This window comes from Falco cherrug, chromosome 11, assembly GCF_023634085.1.
Source record: "Falco cherrug isolate bFalChe1 chromosome 11, bFalChe1.pri, whole genome shotgun sequence".
Taxonomy (NCBI): domain Eukaryota; kingdom Metazoa; phylum Chordata; class Aves; order Falconiformes; family Falconidae; genus Falco; species Falco cherrug.
Genome location: NC_073707.1, coordinates 29,346,457 through 29,371,119, shown reverse-complemented (window position 1 = coordinate 29,371,119; position 24,663 = coordinate 29,346,457). Strand labels below are relative to the sequence as shown.

The window sequence follows — 24,663 nt, the reverse complement described above, 5'->3', positions numbered from 1 at the left end:
GGACTGAGGGGAGCTGCTCATCTTGTTAAACATCATACCTGGGCAGCAATCATCTGGTACAATATCCAAATATCATTTCCCCTCATACCCTTGGATGTATTTTTTAAAAAATCTGTTCGCAGATAAAAATCCTTTTTCTTCGGTCAAACGCATTGAGAAGTCAGTATTTCAGACTCGTTTTTGCAATTAACCTGTAAAGCCCCATCCAGTGCCTGATGAAAGTAATTCTGATTTTTCCAATCACATTCAGTGGGTTATGGAACATGCCCTTACAAAGTAAAAAGTTGTTGAAATAGGATTATATGTCTTACTACTTACTTGAAGCCTCAAATCAGCTGCTAAGCAATAAATCTTGGAGTTCTCTATTACCTTCATCTCATTTTAGCACAGATGGTAAAAGCTAGTGACCTTTATTTTTTGCCTTTCTGAGCTGGGAGCTGGAGTAATGAGAATATAATGAAGGTCTACTTATTTTCCAACAGGCTAGGAAGACCCAGATTTTCAGAGCACCACTCTTCTGTCTTTTCCCTGAAGTATTTCTCAGGGAGAAGAACAAAGTCAGACTCACTGGTGCCATCAATCTCCTTGAGGGCTCCAGCGTTCAATGGCTTAAACATACCTTAAAAATACCTTAAAAATCCAGGTTTACTGGAAAACCAAATGCAATTGCGCTACTATGACAAGTTAGCTTTGCTCACTTAGTCTTCATAACGTTACTCCACCAGGCACGCAGTATAGCTACAGGCAAAAAGTGTTCTGGACCTCTAAACAGATGTGCAGGATAAAAACATGATTATTTGTTACTCCTTAAGACACAGTCAATTCTTCACTCTCTTTTAGGGGAAACAAAAAGTTGACTTTCTTTCCTAAAACCAACTTCCACTTCAGTTAAAAAGCTAAAACTCTGCCAGCTTTAGATGGGATCCTTCCCAAATGAGATGAATGCAGCTAGTACAGTAAGTGCTGGGAAACTGGGCAAGCCTCTTGAAGATAACTAATAGTGTTAATTACTACTTTGTTTTGTGAAAACACTGAGAAAAATTCAGGTGCTGTGTTTAATTTCTTGCTGAAATATTTAGATGTTAGAGTCCGTGGGAATCCGTCTGGGCCCCTATCAAAAGCAAAAATGTCTGGGGGAAAAAGAATGTGAAAACATCAGCTGAAATAAATCTGTATCTGCCCACAAGTCACATCACTCCTGGACTCGCCAAACACAGCAAACAACGCAAGTGTCTCCCTCAAGGTCAGGCTCGCAGGAGGAATCTGTACGTATTGATCCCGGGAGCAGTTATCCACCATTTGCTCACCGTTACCTACATTTAGCTGTTACACTCGCTGTCACCTTCTGTCTTTTTCTTAGCTACAGAACTAGGAGACTCATCTGTCTGAAAAGCACTTGGGGAGAATTATTTTTATATACATACATTTTATATATTTGTTTAAAATATTTTTTTATAGTTATAGATGTATATAAATATGGCACGAAGCAGACCTTTAGGGAAGAACGCAGAATAAAAGTTTCATTGCCTGCCAGCTAAGTAGTAAGCTTTAAACAGCCACAAGAACACTTAAGTAGTGCTTTGCTTTTAGGCAGATACCTTTTATAACACAGCTGAAGAAAAAGGTTTGAAACGATAACTATCCTTCAGCAGGCAGGCTTTTACTCTTTTGTTTTTTTCCATTCTGAAGAAGGAAGATTCAAAACCAACCTCAGAATATCCTGTGCTTAGGTACAAACATAACTAGGGAAATTATGTCAAAATAGCTGTTTACCACTTCACTGCTTCGTGTTGTTTTGGCATTTAAAAGTTTCTTTCCTCATGTTTCATTGTTCTGGGGAAAAGTTCACGCTTTTTGCCTAACATATAAACAGAAAATCCAATCGGTAGCACGTACTCTGTCCTTACTCTGAAATGTCCCCGCGCCCCCCCCCCCCCCCCCCTTTCAGAAATAGCCGCTCTTTCCACAGCAGGATGGAAGGGGATGGGAGATACCGATGTGTTTGCAGGTCTGTGCAGCTTGTTTCAACAAGCATAAGCAACAGAACTAGTTGTAGCAATTTCTGGTCAGATAAAAAGCCATTTCAGTCCAAGACAAAGTTTCTCCATGATTTTGGAGGGCTTCAGATCAGGTAAACAGCCTTTTGCAAATCCTGTGTGAACTGACCCAGTCGTACAAACACAAGCTAGATGTTTAGCAAGTGAGCCAGAAATTCAACTTACATAATAAGGCTCCTAATCATCTTTTTAAAATTAAATTTTAATTATGTAAAAATTAGCAACTGGTCCAAAGGTTTATACATTACCATAAATGTCTCCAAAAAAGAACACACTCCCAAGAAATGCCTCACATTGCTGCAGAATTGGAAACTAGGACATGTTGATGCGATCCCAGAGCAGTTTTTACTAAAAGCACTATTTCTGAGAAATCTGGCTCTAACAAAAGACAGAATCCCTCATGAGGCCACTTTTTAGTAAAATATTTACAAGAACACCCAAAAGCCAGTTTCTTTTTCATGTGCTTGTAAAAATGTACCAGAAGTGGAACAACTTGATCTATATATCCTTAGGCACTTCTAAAACGTGGAGAAAAAAAATCTCTGTCATTGCCTCCCTAAAGCCGTCTGCCAGGCACTCCTGGGGCTGGAAGGTGTTAGTTACCAGGGCTGGGAAGAGGTGAAAAATGGCAATGCCTCGGAAAGATGCAGACCTCAAAAAACAGCATTCATTTAGCAGTTTGCTGTTTTCCTATCAGAATAATAAAAACTTTGGTGTTAGGACCTGTTCAGGTCCGATTTCTATATGCCTTATAGAAAAAAATCTAGAAGGAATGCTCTGATATTATATTCTTGATTTAAAATATATTAAAAATGTTTTTCATTCGGTCTTTTTATCTGCTTTTCGGTCTTTAATAAATACTTTATCCTGTATAGAAGTGACCGCACATATAACATATAACAAAATTACCTTTGATTTTAATTCATTTTGCTGATTTGGATGGTATTGCTAAGATTAAATCTGCAACTATTATCTGAAAAGTATTTTCATGCTCTAAGTTTTTCAAGATTTTATGTTCAGAAAATTTAATGTAAGGAAGTATTTTAGTACAATTGCTTTTTACTTTGCCTGTATTTTGTATAGTACATGCTACAGATGGTTACCGAAGAATTGAATGCTTAGAAGCACACCAAAGAGACAAAGATTAATACATCATATTGTCAGCAGGACTAAATGTTATCTTTTGTAATATCATCTAACAAATCTCACATCATCTCTGAGAAAACAGAGTCCATAAATGTAATAATAAAGCTATGTACACTATATTAGCATCATACTGTACCACCCCCTTTCCATTTGAAGGAGGCACTTCCCAGCACGTAGACAAGATGCGCTCAGCACATCTAGGCGATGCCGGGAAATTCCATTTGCTCTTTGCACATCACATGAGTGCATGTTCCTGACAGGAGGATGGGCAAAGCAAAGCATGAAAAACTCGAGGAAGCGCAGGAATTTACTTGAAATATAATTTCTGTTACGTTAAGAGATAAATGGTTCACATCAGAGACAACTTCAGTATTTTAACATAAAACCTTGAAGTCTTCTATCATTCTGCAAAAAATTGGGTCTGAATTGGCTTTTTATCCAATTTTGACATAATAGATCAAAGAATACCAGTGCATAAACCCCCACCTTTTATAAATTACTTACAAGCAAAATTACTGTGTACCCTCCATACCAAAACTAGGAGATTCCTCTTCAAGAAAAGGAGCTGCTTTTCTTTGCGTCTTCATCCTCATCAGCCTTTTTTCTTGTGTTTGTTTTTTGCAATATTCTTCCTGAGAAAGGCAAAAAAGTTTTCAATTTGCTGATTTTCTTCCTAAAAGTATGGAACAAAGAGTTGCTTGAAGCTTGAATAATTTCTTGCAGTCTTCAGATAAAATAGGTAGACTTTCCTATATATAAATATACCCATTGTCATCCTTTTCCCAAAAGAAAAAAAAAAAGACAAAGAAAGCAAGCACACATCTCCCCTGAGACATATGTAGAGCTGTAATATCTATTTCCACCATAGCTGTTCTTGGAAGTGTTGTTTTTAAAAGTCAGAATAACTACTGTACCATAGCTACTTTTTATTTATATTTCTTATTTCTTCCCAAGGACTGCCTAAAGAGGGAAAAGTTGTTCCTAAAATATTCAAGCTTTCCACAGAAAGAGCCAGTATAGCTGAAGAGGAGTGGGCTGGATGCCTTCTCACGGGGACCCAGGCAGCAGTCCTCGTTAAAAAAAAGAAAACACCCGGGTATCTGAACACAGACAGGAGGAGTCTGAAAGCTTCCTGAGGACCACTGCTTACTGCTTGTAATCCTGGCCCGGGAGGATTGATAGGAAAAGTCTCCTGCTAATCCCATTTTGCAGTGGGTGGGAATGGGAAATAGTTTTTCTTGAGCTGCCTGGAACACCCAGTAGAGTCGGTTAACGGACTCCCGTGGACTTCCCTCAATAGCTTAGACCTGAAGTTTGAAGCTTTGCTCCATTTTCCCCTTTGCTAAAAAGGAAAAAAACAACACTAAAGAAAAAAAAATAAAGCCACAAATAAAGCCGATTCTTTTGCACTTGTCTTATTGAATTGGAGAATAAATACAGAAAGTGGACAGACTTCCTTGTGCTCTGCCTATGTTGTCCATACTTTCCCTTGCCTGACCTGTGAGCAGGTACCGACTCGCTTCATCAGTAGCTGTCAGGGATCCAGCCCCAGCACAGGCATCGCACCCTGCCACCAGCTGCCTCCCCCGGCTGCCGCTGCAAACGTCCGCGGGGAACAACATTTGCTCCGAGCTCCTAAAACACAAGTGCGGCCAAATGGGCAGGCGGAGAAATTTGACACTGCAGCAGCCTCTGTCCTGCACAAGCTCATTGTTCCAGTTTTAAATTTATTTTTAAATAGTGAATGGGACAAGCTTTCTGCAGCACGAGAAGCTCCATCCGAATATGGGAAAAAGCTTCCTTGCCTTGAGGGTGGCGGAGCGCTGGAGCAGGCTGCCCGGAGGGGCGGTGGGGTCTCCTTCGCTGGATCCACCTGGACTCTGTGCGACCTGCCCTAGGAGAGCCCAGGTGACCCCCGGAGGTCCCTTCCCACCCCAGCCACTCTGCCATTCTGTGAAATCTGCAAATAAATGTCATCCACAGGCAATACATAGTGCAGGCTGGTTGCTAGAAGCATTCATTTCCCTGAGCAATGCAAAATGCAACAGAGTTACAGTACAAATAATTGTTCTTTCTAAAGTTTAATCTTTATTTTCTATTCATGAATACTGTGATCCAAAGTAAATTTCTGCATTAAGTTTTCTTTCTAGTTTCATATATATAAAATATATTATATATATTTATATATAGTCAATATAGATTGAAAGTAACTGTTGAAACTGAATATAGATGAAGGGGAAATCAAGAGGAAGGGGAAAAACCGAAATCAATAGCCCTACGAACAGATTTCTTAGAACATCGTAAATAAACCCACAGCTTTTCAATTTGGTTTGTAGACATGTGATGCAGATTCAAAGAATGCCCAGTAGAAACTACAGAGAATACATTTTACATTCTGAAGACAGAAAACAGCTGAAGGTACCAGCAGAGACTATTTAAATTCCCTGTCAGTATCAGTTATGGTCAAATCATTTCACATAAACCCCGAAATGGATCCATAACAAGACTTAATGCTTTGTTGCTTGAAAAACTATTCCAACATGCAATTAAAAAGTCCAAGGTCTCTAATTGAACTGTTGGGTTTTTTAGGATGAGAAAATTAAAGATTGTTACATGCTTAATAAATCAGGGCCATTAATAACCTGCCTTTTCCCTAAATTTCACTTTATTCATTATAGAGAAATTGAGCGAAGCCAGTGTACAGAAAATACTTTGAAACACCTGTCAATGAAATATTCCTTCTACTGTCTAGAATGAAAAGCCTCACGATAGCTTGCTGAAATTGGTGTCGGTCATTAAAGTCGCCTGCAGACATTGTACGCTTTCTTGAAGTCCTTCAAGCACAACCACATTGCTGGTTTAGTCGCTGCGTATCTACAGGAGCTATTCCCAGCTTTTATCAAGGAGCTTGTGTTTGTAAATAGGCATTACAAAACCTCACAGCTAACTTTCCCAGTTTTTGCACTTAACTGCTTTATGAATCCCAATGTCTTTTGAAGAGAATTTGCACATTCATACAATTTTATTATAATGAGCTAAATTCTGCCATCCTTCATCGTGATAAAGAGAATCACATCCCGGAGATTAATCACTGAATTTCAGTAGAACCATTCATTGACTAACGATCAAACTCAACAAACAACGCGGCAGATGGTGGCCATATGAGATTTCTAGTGCCTTCTTTAATGAGCACAAAACACAGGCTCTACCTCATTTGCACATCCCAGCCACTACATCAATGAGTTGTCTACACACAAGCAGCTGTCTGAACAGAAAAAAGGTTGCCTAATTACTGGGCCAGATCCTCAGCTAACATCGATTCTCTGACTCTGCTGATCTAGAAGGAGCAAGGCCGATTTACACCACCTAAAGATTGGGTTCGTGACTCCTGGAGAGGGTCTTTGGGATTGCAGGAGCAGCAGCAGCAGCAGGCACATTTTCCAGGGAGCCCCGGGGCTCCAACAGCCAGCTCCCCAGCAGCATTGGCAATAGCTCTACACCAGGTTACTCAGGGTACTGGCAACAGCAGGAGGCTGAAGAATCGACCCCTAAAAGCTCAATAAGCTTATTGTTCCTTTGACATATCAGTGACATTCACAGCATCATAAGCCTTCCTCATCTAAAATATTTAGCTTTTCCGAAGCAGTCAAACAGATACGCATCCTAGCTGACATATACACGCAATAGATCACCAATTTATTTCTTACAGCCCTCCTGGGTACTGTCTGTGCCGAGACAACAGCATTCCCAGAAATGGGCATAAATACCTGTATTTATTTTCCCATCATACTGACTGGTGAGTTGGGGAGAGGGAGCCAGAATAAGAATCACATAGAGAAAATGGCTTGACAAACACTCTCAGCACACTTCCTTCAGCGGAGTACTTGACATTATTTCTCGTCTACTGTGCTACCGTTTAGAGTGGGCCATAATTATGGATTTCCAACTGGCATGATGATTATTATATATAAGACGTTAGTCTGTAAAGACTGTCAAACCAATGAAATGTTCAGGTTTTGAGTAGCCTCCAGGGTAGGGCTCTGCAAGACTCGGTTTCGTGAGCGGTTAGTGTTATTTATAGTCTAGAACTAAACAAGGCAGAAATTAAGGGAATGCTCCTCGTTGAAGGTAACGATATGAAAATGCTGATGTAGGTCTGTGACAGTAGACAGAAGCAATAGCCTTGAGAATATATTGGAAGTGTGGAGGTGAACAGCGAGCAGCACCTTGAGGCTGCTTTTTTGTCATTCTGAGGACAAACTTGTAAATAATTCCTCCCCCCCCCCCCTCCAATTATCAGTAATTTAGTAGCTCCCAGGTTATTATACGCCCAGGAAAATACAATACGTCACCTCCAGTTCTCAACAAAATCACCTGGAGAAGTTGTTTTTTCACCTAATGTGGACTGCAGAGGCGTTGGAGGACTAGAGCGGAGTTTAAGGTAGGCATTTTCCATACTGCTTTTCCAAATAACTTTTCCAGCACCAAGTTTAAATGAATCCACCAATCTTGAGCCAAACTTACAGAAAAAAGTAATAATTCTTACCAAACCTAATATAGACACGTGCTGTATGGAAGTTCACCTTAAAAAGTTAACAGAATTCCTTGTGTTCCTGTATGGGTGTAACACTGGTCACTAAAAACGTGCTTTTGATAAAGATCAGGCTATTAAAATACTGGTCAAGGTCTTCTAAGGAAGCAAGAAGGTCTGAAGGCCTTTGCTGTTCTGTGTATCGCTAATGCCTCCCCCACCCCCACCACTTAACAGCTGTCCCTGGAAGGGACGGGGCTTCGTGTCAGGTTCTTCTCTGAGCACCAACACAGCGCGTGTCACCTCGGGGTAACGCAGAGCTGTGGTGCCAACACGGAGCTCTGCACTACGAGCTTTACATTTGGGACCATCGCAGCAGCGCTCAGCCTGCCTGCCTGTAGACTCTGAACTACTTTCCCGCCCAGATTGATTCCTTCGGTCTCTGAGACGAGAGGATGGGAGAAGCGGGCGGGAGCGAAGCGTTTCTCACTGCCCCTATTAGGCTGGTAATAAGGTACATTCTCAAGGGCTTTCAGTCCTGCTTCCTTGAAGTCGAGGCACGAGCTTTGGCTCGTGTCTTCTTTCAGTGCCTGTGTAATTGCCAATTCTATTAGCAAAAATTGGACTTGCAATCTTCACTATCAAAAAGCATCTAAATTAAAGGCTGAAATGCTTTACCTGCTATCTCTGCTACAACAAGCTCCAAAGGAACACACGCCATCTAAGCCAGTGAGTTATTTAAACAGCTAAAAGCATACCAATTCAAAGTGAAATCAATGAGGAATAAAGATTACATATAGCATTACATTTGAAATATTGTTAAATTCTTTTTGTGTGCACATTGTACTTTCATGCATGATGTGCCAGACAGAAAAAGGTTGTTTTGATGCCTGTACGATGATATGCACCCAAGTGTCCTTTCAGTCCCTCCACTGTAAATCACACACATCCCTACACACCTCTGGGAGAAAAAAAGCTTGTATTTGAAAAAAACTTGTCCAGAGTTTTTTTCCCAATATAAACATGCGTTTGTCTTTGACTCTCAAAATGATCCGGTATCGACACAGGCTGGGGGATGAAGGGATGGGGAGCAGCTCTGCCAAGGAGGACTCGGGGGTACTGGTGGATGAAAAACTGGACATGAGCCAGCTCTGTGCGCTTGCAGCCCAGAAAGCCAACCGTGCTCTGGGCTGCATCCCCAGCAGTGTGGCCAGCAGGTCGAGGGAGGGGATTGTCCTCCTCTGCTCTGCTCTCAAGAGACGCCCTGCAGCCCTGCGTCCAGCTCTGTGCCCCCAGCGTAAGGACACGGAGCTGCTGGAGCAAGTCCAGAGGAGCCCAGGAAGATGCTCGAGGGCTGGAGCCCCTCTGCTGTGCGGGCAGGCTGGGAGAGCTGGGGTTGCTCAGCCTGCAGAGGGGAAGGCTCTAGGGAGACCTTACAGCACCTTCCAGTACCTACAGGGACCTGTAAGAAAGATGGAGACAAACTTTTTACAAGGGCACGTTACAACAGGACAAGGGGCAATGGTTTTAAACTAAAAGAGGGTAGATTTAGACTAGATGTAAGGATGAAATTTACAATGAGGCTGGTGAGGCACTGGCCCAGGTTGCCCAGAGAGATGGTAGATGCCCTGTCCCTGGGAACATTTAAGGCTAGGTTGGACGGGGCTCTGAGCAACCCCATCTAGTTGACGATGTCCCTGCTCATGGCAGGGGGGTTGGACTAGATGGCCTTTAAAAGGTCCCTTCCAACCCAAACCATTCCCTGTTCCTATGATCTGATTTGGTCACATTGGGAAAGTAATACAGCTTGGCCACCAGCCAGCGTGGGGACAGAGCCAGCCTTGTGCAGTAACGAGGGCACGTTCCCGGCCGATCTATTAGGCAATAAACATTCTGCTATCTGTGACAGGAGTACATGGCAGTAAAATGCAGCACGGAGAGTATGATACTGGTATCAACCCCCCCTTCCCTTCTCCAGCTTGAACAGAAAATTGCTTTACGTTATTCAGGTAGAAGGCTGTAATTACCCTCATAAAAGATACACAAATAAACCAGTCACAAACAAATTAATCCAGTCACACCTTACTACTATGGAGAAGTGTTTTATCAGTATTGTCTTAAACATGATTATTATTTCTAATAGTTTGAACTGAATTTTGAACTGAGCTGCCATAAAAATGCTGTCTGCTGGCAAATCAAAGGATAAAACGGCAACCGCCACAAAAACGGCAACCACCACAAATAGGATTTCTCTGCCGGCACTGAACGCTGCACCCAGCTTGTGCAGCACCAGCCTTGCAGAGGATGTGTTCTCATCAGCAGACGTATCAGTGATATCGCCAACATCGCCACTACAGTGACTCCAATAGATACATAATTGTATGAGTATCTCATAGCATCTGTTACCAACAAAGTACAGAGACAACCTAACCTCAAATGACACTCGGCTCTACAGCACGGGTACAGACCTACCACCTGAAGAAGCGGTGTTGATGCTTTTCCAGGGATTACTGTGCTTACACAGAATTGTGTGAAAGCCAAGGAAATTTAAATAGAGCATTTCACTGATAAATTTCTTTCTGTTTCTCTTTATTGATTGGAAAGAGACAAACTAAAGCAGATAGAAAAATTTGTATCTCCCCAAGGAATTATAATAGCAAGATTATGCAGGATACGGGTGGACATGCCAAAATTACAATCGGAGAAAAACAATAGCTGCCTGTACCTATAGTAATTTAATAAGACTTTGCCAGATAGAAAGTGGTGGTGGAAATAATCAGTAACAATAATATTGTTTTTAATTTTCCCATTTGCTTTTAGGGAGAAAAAAAAGACCAGTCAGTCAAGTGATCCCAGCTGAGAAATAATAGTCTCGATAGCCTGGGAGGAAGAAAATGAGACTGTCACCAAAACAGAGGCCTCTAGTCCTGTCTAACGCACAGAGTACAAACAGGATTTACTCTGCCTGCAACATTTTGCATAGTACAGCTGTGTTTTATCGTCTACAGATTCACAGTGCCTTTCTGCTCACCATGCCAGATAAAACTCGTCTTTATTTAAAACAATCAAAGCTGTATCTACAATTGAAAGAAACAACAACTCATTGAAAAGACACCATAGAAAATAAAACAAACTCCATCGCTCTAATCAGAGCCTTAAGCGCCTGCGCAAAAGCCACTTGCCACACACCAATATGTGCTTTTCCTGGGTTGATATTCATTCATTTACAGTCTGGCTTCTACAGATTAAAATAACTTTTCAGAAGATGCAGTTTGGGAAATATTGGTGATACATGTCATTTTAAATGCAATATAATTCCTGCAGCAAGAATGTATATTGACAGTAATTTCAGGTAAGATGTATTTGCCATTAAACCTGGAATGCACTTCACCCGCGGTTATTCCAACTATGCATACATCACGGCAGGAATTTATTTCAAAGGTGTTGCATACATTTGTTTTATGTAAGTTGGATTCAGGGAGGCTTCACCTTCACGTTTTATTTACAAGACATGAAAACTGAAATAAGGAATCCCCTTGCTATAGCATCCCCGCTGGGAGCACCTGACCCCAGCTTAAGGACAGAGACTTAAATCTCTGACTCTTCTTAAAATTTGGACTTCCCCTAGCTTATTCTTTGAGAAGACCGCCATTGTACCTGCTTTTTTCTTTTTATAACGATTTCAAGTAGGGCTATGGGTTTGTAATGCTACTTTTGAAAAAGTCGAAATGGAAGACAGGTATAGTAAATTGAAGACCTAAGAGACCTAATGTTCTAAGACAGAACTTTTGTACTTAGTCAAGTCCTAATGTAGCATTAAGAGAAGCCTCTTTTCCAGGAAATGCATATTATTACTACTGTTTAGTAGGGCTTCCCACTTCTCTGAAGTAACCTTCCTCGAGAGCACTTCTTATTAGACAAAGCCAAGAGTATAATTCACATTAATCTCAGCATCAGCGTTCCAGATAATGGGGAAAGGAGAAGGGTAAGAAAGATCAAGCTCGTGCAAGACTGAGATCAAGGCAGCCAGAACATAACATTTAAAAGAGTTTGCCATTATATTAAGCAGTTTCTGCCTGCGAGGTACCACCAGATGCCAGATATACTTTGAGCTGGTACATTGGATTTAGACCGCTGTATTTCCTGCCGCTACACAGCGTACGTCCAACTCTCAGCGAGTTCGTGACTGAAGTCAGTCCTTTCATCCAACCCCCAGGATAAACAAGCTACATGATGTGTTTGGAACCAAATGTAATGACTTTCTGAAGCATCACCGGGAAAGCTGAGCAACAGCACGGTGTAGCGAGCAAGCACCGCGCTGGGAACCAGGCGGCGGATTCCTCGGGCAGCTCAGTTGCTCAGTCGGTGCGTTGCTTCTATTAAGCTAGTGCTCGCTCCGCCACCACCCTTCGCTCTGCAGCACCATGAATTCTCTGCGTATGGATTTTCTGCTAACATCTCCCTGATGTATAGGATGGGGTTCAGTACAGAGCTAGCAAATGAAATGGCATGTGTCAGAGCTGGCCCCCTCTGAAGTGATCAGTTTGGTCAGGAAGTTGGGGAGGGTTTAATGTGCGTTCAGGTTAATACAGCGCTACACACTAGCCAGTTTGTTGTGAAGCTGGTTTTTTCACCTGTAACGTATATGCTAAGGTCCAAGACCGAAGCCTCCTTAGTTCATGCAGTGGTTTCCAATGTGACCAGATGTTTGAGAGCTTTACAAACCTGTTTAATCGTTATCACCTTTTAACCCACCACCATTTAAGTGCACACTGCCAGTGTAGAAACTAGCAGGTTATGATCGTAAGCAACATAGCTCCCATTTCAAAATCTCAATCTGGAGATGACAAATGTATTAACCAGTTGATGACACGTCTCTCTGACTGAGGAGTACTCCAACTAAACGTCCTGCTTTGGTTTTCAAGCGTCTGATATGACACTAGGCATGGTACGTTAGAGATGCTGCTAGAAAGCTGCGCTAAAGGGCAGCAAAACCCACTGAGGTCAGATCCTCGTTATGATTCTGATACAGCCTCTCTCATTTAGCCAACTGGAAATAATCGAGTCAGAAAAGCTGGGTTTCTACCATATGTTGCACAGTCCTTGAAGCAAGGATTATACGACATGGTCCGTGTATATATCTAGGGTTTTAGGTGAGTGATGAAATCAAATTCCATTTTCCCAACAGCATTATGGCTTCAACATCTTTCTTAGCAAGGCGGCGGAAAACAATAAGCTGTTGTTTTGACATTTTATATCAGTATGGGTAAAAGTGTGAGACAAGCCAATACCTTGAAAGGCTAAAGGAGAGGAATGAGCTTTCCTACACCTTTACGGTTCCACTTGTGTTCCCGGTGAACAGCCTCATCTCCCTTGCATCCAGCGCCACAGTGCTAGAACTCAGCATCCCCATGACAACCAGTAAATGGTTTGATTTTCTGCCCACTGTCAGTCAGCAAGAAGACAACAGTAGATGCTGTGTTTGAGCTAATTACCTAGGGGAAAGCAGAAACCGTGATGAAATACAAAGTCTTGCTATATACATCATTAAAATAATCTCATACATATGTGCTCTGAACTTAGAACACACTAGAATCTGAAATGCAAATCACAGAGCAGTTGACACCGATTCTTACTTTCTACCCCTCCCCCCCCCCCCCTCCCCCCTTTTTCAATTATTTAAAAAGATTTCTGCTCCCACACTATTAAAGCTCCCAGGAAGACACAGACTCGCTCCCTGGGAGTCATCAGCCGGGGGAAGCGGGGCAGCACCGCGCATACGGCCACGTGCCACTTCCAGCTCGGGAGGCACGTCTGACAGAGGCTGTTCGGTGGTGAGGCGGATTGGCCTTATTTCTTTCGAAGAACTGACACCCTCAGTAATAAATCACCAACCCCTGGGAAGTGAAATTCAAGGAGACTGTGAAGACAGCAGCTGTACGTTAGCATTCATCAGGAAGCTCAGATTTACAAGTTAGGAGAAATTTCATTTAAAATCCACTGTGATTGTTTCTTTTCTGTTTTGGTCAGTGGGCGTGAACTCGCTCAAAGGTAACTCTGCTGTCATTTGCTGTAAACTTAGGTCAGAGTCACACCTCGCCTTACTTCAATCCAAAGTCAAGAAATCACCTTGCAGTGCCATCAGAAAGGGTCATTTTTAATTGTACTATCACAGTTAGAATCCTATTTTTAGGACTGTCAGGCACTTGATACTTAGGAGGCATCGTAGTGAATCCTCTACACGTCACCTCATGCCTGAGCCACTGTTTGTGTGAAGATGCTTCGTACTCGCTCATTGTTATTTTCATCTCACCAGTAAAACAGCCACACTGTACTGTCCACTGCAAAAACAACTCGGGAATTTTTCCTGGAAGCAAATGCATAACACCTTCCAAATTCTTTCCTCAAAGTTTCTCACTAGTTCTGACATTTTAAAAGACAACTTTAAAAAGTGCATTGTGAAGAAACACAACCCAAACCTAAGAAAATATCCTGGGTTTTGCAGCCAGCGCATGCAACTTAACCGCAGTAACTCTACAGCATAAAATGTTTGATCTGAATACTTAGGGCATAAACATCATACTGGTCTAGCAACTGCTCAAAATTATCAAAAATACTTTCTTGTATACTTGTAAAAAAATCCCATTGAAGTGAGGCAGGGCGAAGCTGCCCTTTACGTTTATTTGAGAAGCCAATATAATTCATACCTACCAAATTACAAAGACTGCTTCTGCCCTTAAAAACTTCTCAAGCAGAGCAAAAACTAAATTCTGATTATAACCATTTTCCTTTTAACGCAAATGTTGGCATTTTCTTGTGCATTCTAAGCTCGCTGCTGAGTATTGAAGGATACTGAGAGGGTACGGTACAGATTGCTCAGAAAGGAAAGGAGGAGGAAAAAAGAGATTATAATGTATATTAAAAAATCATGCACTTTCTCAAAAACATGCTGGAAACATTAAAGAAAAAAAACAGATCATGGGAGCTATCATGACTCACAGCAGATCACTAATCTCAGGTTTTATATGTACATAGAGAGATATATACATATATGTAATGCTTTCTAAGCAACTAACAGAATCAAGATGACTGACAAGTATGATCACACAAACATGAAAGGACAAAACCAAAATAAAATATTAAAAAATAATTTAAAAAGATTCCCAAGGCACACACTACAGTGAAAAGCCACTTGCCAGAGTCATAAAGAGGAATAAGAGGAAAACCAGGGGAAAGTGTTGGTTCATTAGAGAGAGTAAGGTATCAGCAATGCCAAGAAGGCCAAGGTGCCCAATGCATTACTTAATTAGTCTTATTAAAGGTGTCAAGCAGGTAGTTAACACCAATGACAGAAGGGTAAGAGCTCTCTTCGAAATAGGTCAGATCATAATCGGACAAGACGGATGTTTTCAAAGTGTGAGCAGTGAACCTCGAAATCTTCTCATTGAGGAATCATGGAAAAAAGCACGATAGCAGGAAACCGAAAAAGGCAGTTGTTCTCCCTGTCTGCTAGAAGGGGCAGAAAAAATATGAGAAAAGAAAAACATGACAGCATTACTTCCATCCCCCAAAAAAAAAGAAAAAAAAAAAAAGTCAGGAATAATATAATCACATTAGTGGTAAGCAGCAAAGGGTACCACGAGGTGAGCAGCAGCATCACTCACTCGTCAAGGACAAAGCACATCTCATCTCCCTTCACTGCAGCATAACAGAAAGAAGCAGTTCATTTCATACATCTTAATTTTAGGCAGGCATTCTCCTAATTAGTTGTCAAGATGAAACTATTGTAAGAGAGAAGCAAAGCAGGTGGAGCGGGCGGGTGGGCTGCGTGGCTGTGCCGGCAGTGGGCAGGGGTCCTGCTCCCTTCCACCACCCCACCCACCAGCTGGCTGATGGAAAGGATCGAGTGACACGGATCTGGGAGGTACAACCTGCCAGTGGGGACAGAGTCAGAAACCATGATAATTTCAGCTGTTACTCTTTTACAAAACCCAGAAGTTAAGGATATATTTACATATCTGCAGCACTTGTGAAGCGTTAGAACTGGTAAGGCTTCCCCTGCAATCAGGTCCAGTGCTGGAGAGAGGTCCACGGGGAAGATCTGGATCAAGGAGAGCAACAAGGCATAGGTATGCGATTATTTTAGCACAGAGGGAACGGAGGAAAGACATGGTAACGATCCCAGTTACCTGGAGGCTGGTGCACTGTGAGAAGGGAATCGCTGTCCGTGACCACGGGAGGAGAGGCAAGCATTGGGGACCTCGAACTGCTTTTTAAAATTTTTTTTTTTTTTTTTTTTTCTTTTTTCCCTCCCAGGACAACATAAGTCTAGAATGAATTATTTGAGGAATTAATGAAGACTCCATTACTAGAAGTTTTTAATATGTTAGAACAACTTTTAATGGCACAGGGCTGCCTCCCGAGACCCCGCTTCTCCTCCGTGGCCAGCATCCAGCAGGCAGAGGCTCATGATCAACTCATCCAGGGTAATTTAAACAAGGAGCATGAGGGAGAAGTTCCTATCGAGTGATAAAGAAAAAAATATATTATGAGAAGTGACATGAAGACGCATAAGCTCTGTTACTATGTCACGATTGTCAGACAAAAGGCACACCAGACCCAGCAACGCGCTTGTACCCCAAAATGAGAGAAATTCAGAAAGGTGGGGAAATTGGTTCAGGGTGGGACAGTTATGGTTACAGCTCCAGACAACTTCTAGAAATTGAAGTTTCATGATTGATCTTGCAAGATTTGATTACCAAAGCAGTAAAATTCAAGGGTTCCTTGACAAACAAGCATTTCACAGTGAAGCTGGCAAACCGGTTATTTCCATGTACACTTACCTATTCGAGCTTACCCCGGGCCACTGTGGGAGCAGTTCAGGGTATGATCACTCGGGATGGTGAAAGCATTAAATTTAACATCAAATTCTATGTCTTGCATCCCAGCTTTTGCAAAGACTAGTTTTCTGGATGAGAGGTTATAAAAGGGGTTTTTTCCCCCCCTTTAAGCAATTTCAGATAGCTATTTTTATTAATACATTTACTAGTAATTGCAAACAATTTTCAGTGTATAGTTGCATAGTTAAATCTCGCCTTTTAAAGCGGGCAGAGGATATCCTAACTGCATCATTCAGCTTTTGCTGTACATGCCGGTGGAAACCGAGCACATGGCCCAGCTTCGGCTGACCCTCTGCACATGGTGGCACTGTTCCAGTACGATAAAAAGTGGATTATTATATAAAACAATTCTGTATCTATCAGTGGGTGATATTGAACAAGCCAGACTCAATAGACATACTTACTGGAAGGCAGGTGCTGCTCAGCTCAAGAAAATCGGCATCTAAAATTGAATGAGCGGAAGACTTAACAGCAGAGGGGGAAAATAAAACACAGCACAGGAGATGTCAAAGGCTCATACACAAGCATAAGTGAAGATGCACATTTACAGCCCAGAAAACACGATTTTCACAGGTACCTGCCCTAGATGTACTTATCAACTTCACACCCAGGCATGGCTCCAGATACTAAAAAGCAAAACTAGCTTTAGTAATAAAAAGCACAAGCCACAGCGCAAGAAGTTAGGTTTAAATCTAGACACTAACTACTCTAAATATCTAAGGGAAATAAATCTGTGATCTAGATCACATCCATTTATAGCCGTGAGACAGATTTGTTCTATGGAAGAGGCTGATTCATCTAAACAGACTACCAGACTTGTATTTTAAGCTTTTCTGAGATTATTCTGTTCTCCTTCACATGAGTATTACTTTCATTACAAGCTTTCTTGAAGAAATGTTTAAATCAGAAAAATGCACTAAAAATGCAACGCTTCATGTTAAATCCATGACGCTCACTGCAGCCAGAATTAGCTGTAGTATTAGCATGCACTCCCAAATCACCGTGCAGCAACTTCTTATTTTGTTCCTCTGAGCCAGTAGTTCTGTGAAGTGCTGTATGCAGGAATCAGAGCGAGACTGACGGATGGTCCACAGCAAGCAAAACATTTCTAACCACCAATAACCACCATTTTCCCCCAACTTCAAACAGGGAATTTTCCAAATTTTAAATGTAGGCTTAATTATCACTCTTAACAGAAATCCCAGACTATCTGAGGAGTAGCTGTTCCCATTTGGCCAGGGCATGATTTTTTTCCATGAGTTCGGTATACAGTGATATTTTGGAATCCTGACGGAAAAAGTACCCTTTCTCCCGTCCACGGGTATCAACTTCTTCAGTACTCCTGTTTTACACATGCTAAATACGCAGTATGAAGCCCAAAGAAGCATATATTCCAAAAAGATTGAGATAAGGATCCGTCCGCTCAGCCCAGCACTGACACAGGTCTCCAAGTCAAGGGTGGCCCAGTGCTGCCGCACTGGCATCGCCTCCTCGGCAGCGCTTTGTATCCCAGATTACTGTCTGTGCTTCAGGTATTTAACTTTTCGGTGTTACATCAGCACAAATTGATCATCCAAATTCCAGCATTGATCTAACTCTTGAATACCACTACCAAAAAACTGGGTTTGTCCCTAAAATAAAAGCATCCAAGTGCTGCTGCTGTCTTATGGGGTTTAGTCATCCTCTCCTTTTGATTCCGATTCTGTGGCTCACAGAGCCTTCAATTTCAACAGCTAAACTGAAAACATATGTACCTTGAAAACAGTGTTCCTCTTGCTAAGTAACACTTTATTAATAACAAAATTAATTTTATACTTAATAGTCCAAATCTCTTTGAAGTCTCAAACAGAAAACATACAGGAGTTGGTCCATTGCCCAGGGAACATCTGCTACTGCGAAGATAAATGCATGCACGTATTTTGTGGCATTAGGGCAGCAAAGGAAGGACTCTTAGTCAGTTATAAATGGAAGAGGACTTGCCCTGGCAAAATCCAACAGCCATAGTTGAAAACCAGCTAGGACACCAGTGCTGAAGACTCAGATTTTTCAGTAACTCCTTCAGCCATCGCATGGAGTTAGGGTTACCTGCCACAGCCGAAAAGGGATGAAAATCCTCCCCTTCAGTAGCCCGTTGCCCCCAATGTCAAGACCAAGTCCTGTGTCTCCTCCTGACCTGCTCAAACACTGACTTAGTGCGTACACGTGTGGCTATAAGGTCTGGCAGAAGGTTGTCGTTACCTCTTCTGGCTCCAAGCCTGCACCACTGTGTTTCTGCTACAGCGTGATGCATCTACACTGAGCTCGAGACAATTTTCTGCTTACGTGTGGGCAACTGGCATTTTGATTCAGCTTCCTGAGACAGGAAAAAAACAAATCAAATACTGATCATGCCTTCGGAGCCTGATCCAAATACAAGCTACACTTGAAGATGATAGATTTCAGGTGCACCAGAAACTATTTGAGAAAGACAACTCGGCAGACAATTTACCAGCATAAGCTCCAACAATTCTAAAGCTGTTTTAGCACAGAGTTACAGGTAACCAAAAAAAAAAAATAAAAAATTGTACATGGATAATTGCTAACCATGCAGGCACCTACGAAGAGATTGCATTAGTGTCCCCATTAATGAAACAGTCAAGTAACTTCTCGAAAACAGAGTTCCAAATAATCTTAACTTCTCTTAAAGCTTTAGAGGCATATGTTTGTTCCTTTAACCTGAAAACACTCTGTCCGTAGGGAAAGGATTCTGAATTGCGCTTTCAGATAGGTGGGCACATATAGATGGCTTTGACAGTAAACTAGATCACTGGCTGTTTTTCTTTGGGGTTTGTGGGGTTTTGTTTTTTTTTTTCTTTTGTAATCAGATCGTGGTACTGCTGCCATGCTATAAACATTCATTTGCACCAAACAAAGTGAGGAAAAAAATTTCACAATACCCCGTATCAGAACACAATATGCTCTAAGGTTTGCATCTCAAGCAGTAGATAAAGGATGCTGTTCGGGCTGAGCTCAAGAAGACGTTATCAGAGGCGTTCCCCTGTATAGCAACTGTGGCTCTTCATTGAGATGCAGGTAGTGCCTCGATACCAAAGACTGCAGTGCATCATTAAAGTACTGTGAAGACAAACAACACTCATGCTGCATACCAAGTGGTATTACATTTAACTGAATCATTTTAGTATGAATACATCCAGGTCTGCCACCGCGAGCCACTTGTGTAAAACGTGCCGGCAGAAACGGATCTGCACTAATTACGTTTCATGCATATTTCAGAATTAACCTCGGGGATAGGGAAAGGTGGCGATGAAGAGGAATTTTATAACCAAGTTCGTTTGCAATTGGCAGCCACACCAAGGCTAGCTATCTCAGAGATAACCCTAGAACACCTCAGATGAGGAGTTTTATTTCTATTACGGTTGTTTCACTGAAGACACATGAAGATTTTGTGTCTCTTTGAAACACCGAACCTTTACCAAACCCTAAACCCCTTTCGAATCTGAAAGGCTGGAGGACTTCAGCTAGTGTGCACTAGTTCCACTAAAATTCAGGAGAAGCAGAGTAGCCATATTTCTCTCCAGGGAGTGTCACAAAACATCACAATTGGGCTACATCAGTATGAGATAATTTCCTATCCAAAGTAAAGGGTCGTGTTTCTTTTCATCCCTCTGAACTTTCTCTTCCATTTTCCTTGGAAATCTCTTCCAAGGACACACTTAGAAGCTTATTTCCGCGCCCCCCCCCTCCCCCCCCCCCAGCCCCGGAAAATGCAGAAAGGTCGGTTTGCCTTTTTCCTTTACCTGTTTCAAGACTGAATTGCACAGGACACAGCTAACAGCTTACCCACTGCCTCCGACCCTTCTGCTCATTTCCTGCTCTGTTTCCAGTAACAGCTAAATGGCCATCTACGAGCTTCACTGAAATAGAGAGAAGAATGGGATTTCAGATCTCTAGGAACAAGCCGGCAATCTTCTGGATGCACAGCTGATGCTGAATGCCCCAGATCCTCAACACCTGTGAACATAATAGAGAAATCACCAATTATCTCCAGTATTTGCTTCAGAACAGGATTCAGAAATTGATAGCTTGCACTGCAGAAGGTCTGCCTTGCTTATTGTTTTCCTCATTTGCCACTAAACACATTTTGGTTTGCTTTTATAAAGAGTTGTCAACCACCGTTTCCCATTATTATTTGTTTTGTATCAATAGCCAGGGCCCTGTTGTCCTATTACTCATGGCACGATGCACCACACGTTCCAGTGATCCCCTGCTCCTACCGCGGCGCCTTGCGCATCCCTTTACTGAAGACGTTACGTTGGTCGTTTGGAGCTGCCGAGAGGTTTGTGACCCGCGATACACATGGCTACGTGGGGGCAGCGGGGACACCCGAAACAAAACACCTCATGCAGAGGCACCTGCGGGAGCAGGGGGATCATCCCGGTGACCCCAGCGAGCCCTTCCAGCCATTTAACCTTGGGACACGGTCTTTGTCTAGACAGGCTTAGGTGCTGCGTGATCGAAGGTGGGGGGGAAGAGCTAACAGGTGATTTATCCAAGGTCACAGAAGATAAAGGCAGGGTTTACCATCGGCCCCATTCCCGATCTCAGTGCAATGTCTCAGCTAATAAATCACGCTCATTTTCTTTTCCACAGTTTGTGCCTTTCTCATTTGATGTGTCTGCACTGAAACGTATTTGGTTTATAATCAGGCGAACAAGAGGAAGCAAAGCCATTATGTCTAAAATTTCTTGCTTTTGCACACAGAAAGAAATCCGAATTATCAGAGAAAGGCTGAACCATCAGCATTGGCAGACCTATGTTTTGCAAAGGTCTGCGAAGGCCTGGAAATATGATACATGAGCTCTGCAGCCAGGAACACTGGCTGGGAAGGGACATGGGAAAAATCTCCCATGGCATTGTACGGGGGCTGGTGCGAGACACCAGTGGCTGAGACTGAGATACCGTGGTCTGTTGTGGACAGAAAAGAAGCAGCAATTTCCTAATCAATATTCACTTGGTATATTGTAAAGGACTTTTAATAAGTCTGAGGCAGTAACTGCTGCAGATCATATAAACGGTCTGTTCTGCAGGGATGAGACGGGGTCCATGATCTGTAGCATCCCTGAACACACAACATCCAGCTGCCAGACAGGAGTAACCAAACGCAGGCACGTCATCGACATGCAGGCTCCTTCAGATGGGGTTTGCCATGCACCTTCCCCAGATCGTTTCTGCAAGATGCCATCCAGAAGAGGCAGCAAAGATTTTAATTAATGAACTATTCCATTTCTCAGAAAACGGGCAGATGACATCCTTGATATATTCACTTAAAATCTTAATATTCATTAGTGGCAAACACACACAAATATTTTTTCTTTCAATTCCATCTTCAATTACCTGAAATTTCACCAAACTTATTTTCCAAATAAAATCTTTGCTTTTTGCATGCTGATTTGTTTTTTGAAATCACAGCCACCATTTAACTGATGCAATAATTCACTCTGACAGGTAATATGCATACAGGTACAAGAAATATTGGTACAATACAAAATGAGAGCCATCAGAATAAATCACAGTAAATTAGTAGAGAGAATTAATTTAAAAAAATTTAGCATAACAATTAAGATGAGTGGAGAGTGGAAAGCAAGAGCATAAACTCCTTGGGCAAGTCTGAAACACATAACTCTAAATCACACCCTGTTCACACCCTCTCCCTCTCTCCACACCAGCACTAGTATATTAACAACTCTACTTGCACTTAAAAGAAAAGCATTTAATGAAGAACTATATGCAACTACGGAAAAAAAAAAAAATTCAAGAAATTGATTCATACAGAACTAGGCACATAATTAAAAATATTGAACTTCACCTGGAGAAGGATACCAAGACCATTAAAGAAGCTCCCCACGTTATGATGAACTGCATTGAGTTTGGATAAGTCCCAGGCCGTTGGATCCTGCAGATGCCCAGAGCTCATGCTTCAGTTCAAGACTGCTCACGTGCTTAAGTGAGCTCCTGGGGGCCGGCCAGGGCTCTCGGCACACGTTAGGTGGCTCTGTGGAGAGCAAGGACACAGACCTGACAACATGCTGGATAACGTACATTTAATCCTGTGAGGTACTCAACGGCATGAGCCCTTAGGGGCTCCTTAATCCTGCGAGGTACTCAGCAGCATCAACCCTTAGGGGCTCAGCGCTGTAGGAGATCCTCTGTTTCAGAACGGACCAAGACAAGAATCCGCTGCGGTGGAACACACTGCACTGCTGTGTGGCGTAGATCACTTACATAGCTGGGGTCCGTATAGAAAGAGCGAACGACTGAACTGCTACTTCCAGACCGCTGCCATTCCTTTCTAAATACAGCTCTGAAGCGATTTCTCCTAAATGGTTCCAATTTTGCCCATGCAACTAGGCTATTCTTCACGCAGTGAAGCAGAACTAGTATCCGATGTTTACAATATACACTAATTATTCTTCCACAAACCCACAGTTGCGCTACAGCATGATGATGACAGGACCAAAGCGTGTAACTACCTGAGAAATTCCCATGTTGTTTTTCCTAGTTAAAACCCAAATGGGTTCTTAATTTTTGCTCTGTAGTCCATACAGAAAGACAAATGAGGAAGTTTAAAGCCCGTTTGTCGCTCGAGGACTTGAATCTGCGAGGTTGTAAGTGGCTTTTATGAGAAGTTGTGTTTCACAAGCCCGGTAATTTGCAGTTTGTTACAAAGACATAAACTCGTTTCTGACTAAATTGTATTATAAGTCATGCTCCTCAGAGAATGTCTGACTAAAAGGTGATGTTCAAGTAATTTCCATAACATCAAACTATTTGACAAATTAAAAACTTCTTAGAGGGGAAAACTGGGGAAAAGGAGCAGGCTGAGACGGAACGAATCTCTTTATGGTGTGCTCAAAAAGGGAAAGCTCAGCTATTGCTCTGAAAACTGCATTGCTAAATCTGTTTTAAAAAACACAGCATTTGATTTTCAGCTGTTTGACAGCGACTGACTTAGACATTCTGAGAAAGTGTCTTTCAGCAGCATCCAGATCCTCAGCGGACCCTTCCCAGGGAGCAGACCCCTGGCAGGCACGGACACCCCCACAGCACCGCCGCGGCCGGGGAGTTCCATCGCACAGGGATCTGGCCCCCAAAGTTATAATAAGCAAGATGAAAAACCAATTCTCACATCCTAAGGATGGAACCTGCATGTGCTCCGGCAATCAGAACTGTTCACTGCAATAATGTCACATTCTGAGGGGAAGGATCATTTGATCATTTGAGAAAAAAACCCTAATGTTGCAGCCTCCCTCCTAAGAAGAGCTAGCTGATCATTCGTACAAGGAAAGTAAAACAGCGAAGAAAATAACTCATACCTGCCAAAAACAGAATTGAGAAGGAAAAAAAAAATAAATGTTATGTCAATTTTGAAATTTCAAATCAGGACAAGGTAGTGTTTTTTTTTTGGTTTTTTTTTGTTTGTTTGTTTGTTTTTTTGTTTTTTTATCAAGGTAGTTGCACCACCTGCAGCACAGAGATCCCAGCTTATTAACAATCCCTGCCTGGCAGGTCATTCCGTTTCAGTATCACCACTGTGGCGATTCTCCTTAATGAGACAGAGGGGGTTTGTTATGAGAGGCTGAAAGACCTAACTGTGCACAACTTGGGTATGTGACAAATAAGGGGGTGACAAAGTGCGAGAGTCATTGAAGGCAGACAACATAAATAGAAAAAAACCTGCCTAGCGTAGTGCAATGATTATAAATGTGAGGAATGGTATGCAGCAAGGATGAGGGTAATTTATCCTGAATATTAGAAAAAGCTCTAACAGTGAGACCGAATTCATGTTCTGTGCTGTCAAGGGAATGCACTAAATGACATGAAAGGGTTTTTTCCCTCCTGTAATTTCCATCATCTTATGATTCAGTGATCTATCTCCTTCCCACCTGTGCATTTCATTCTGGTCAGGCATAGCTACAGTACTAGAACAAACCTCCAAAGCCAGTGGGTTGAAACCTCTGATGTTCTGAGC

General features: G+C 42.2%; 1 long non-coding RNA gene across 1 annotated transcript; it reads right to left on the bottom strand.

Moving 5' to 3' along the window:
- Nucleotides 1-3,509: 3,509 nt before the first annotated feature.
- LOC114016094 (uncharacterized) lies at nucleotides 3,510-20,341 on the bottom strand. Its single transcript, XR_003560375.2, has 3 exons — nucleotides 15,924-20,341; nucleotides 13,026-13,229; nucleotides 3,510-3,835 (listed from the first exon to the last, which is right to left on the bottom strand). It is a non-coding gene; the product is annotated as an uncharacterized LOC114016094 (long non-coding RNA).
- Nucleotides 20,342-24,663: the final 4,322 nt, after the last annotated feature.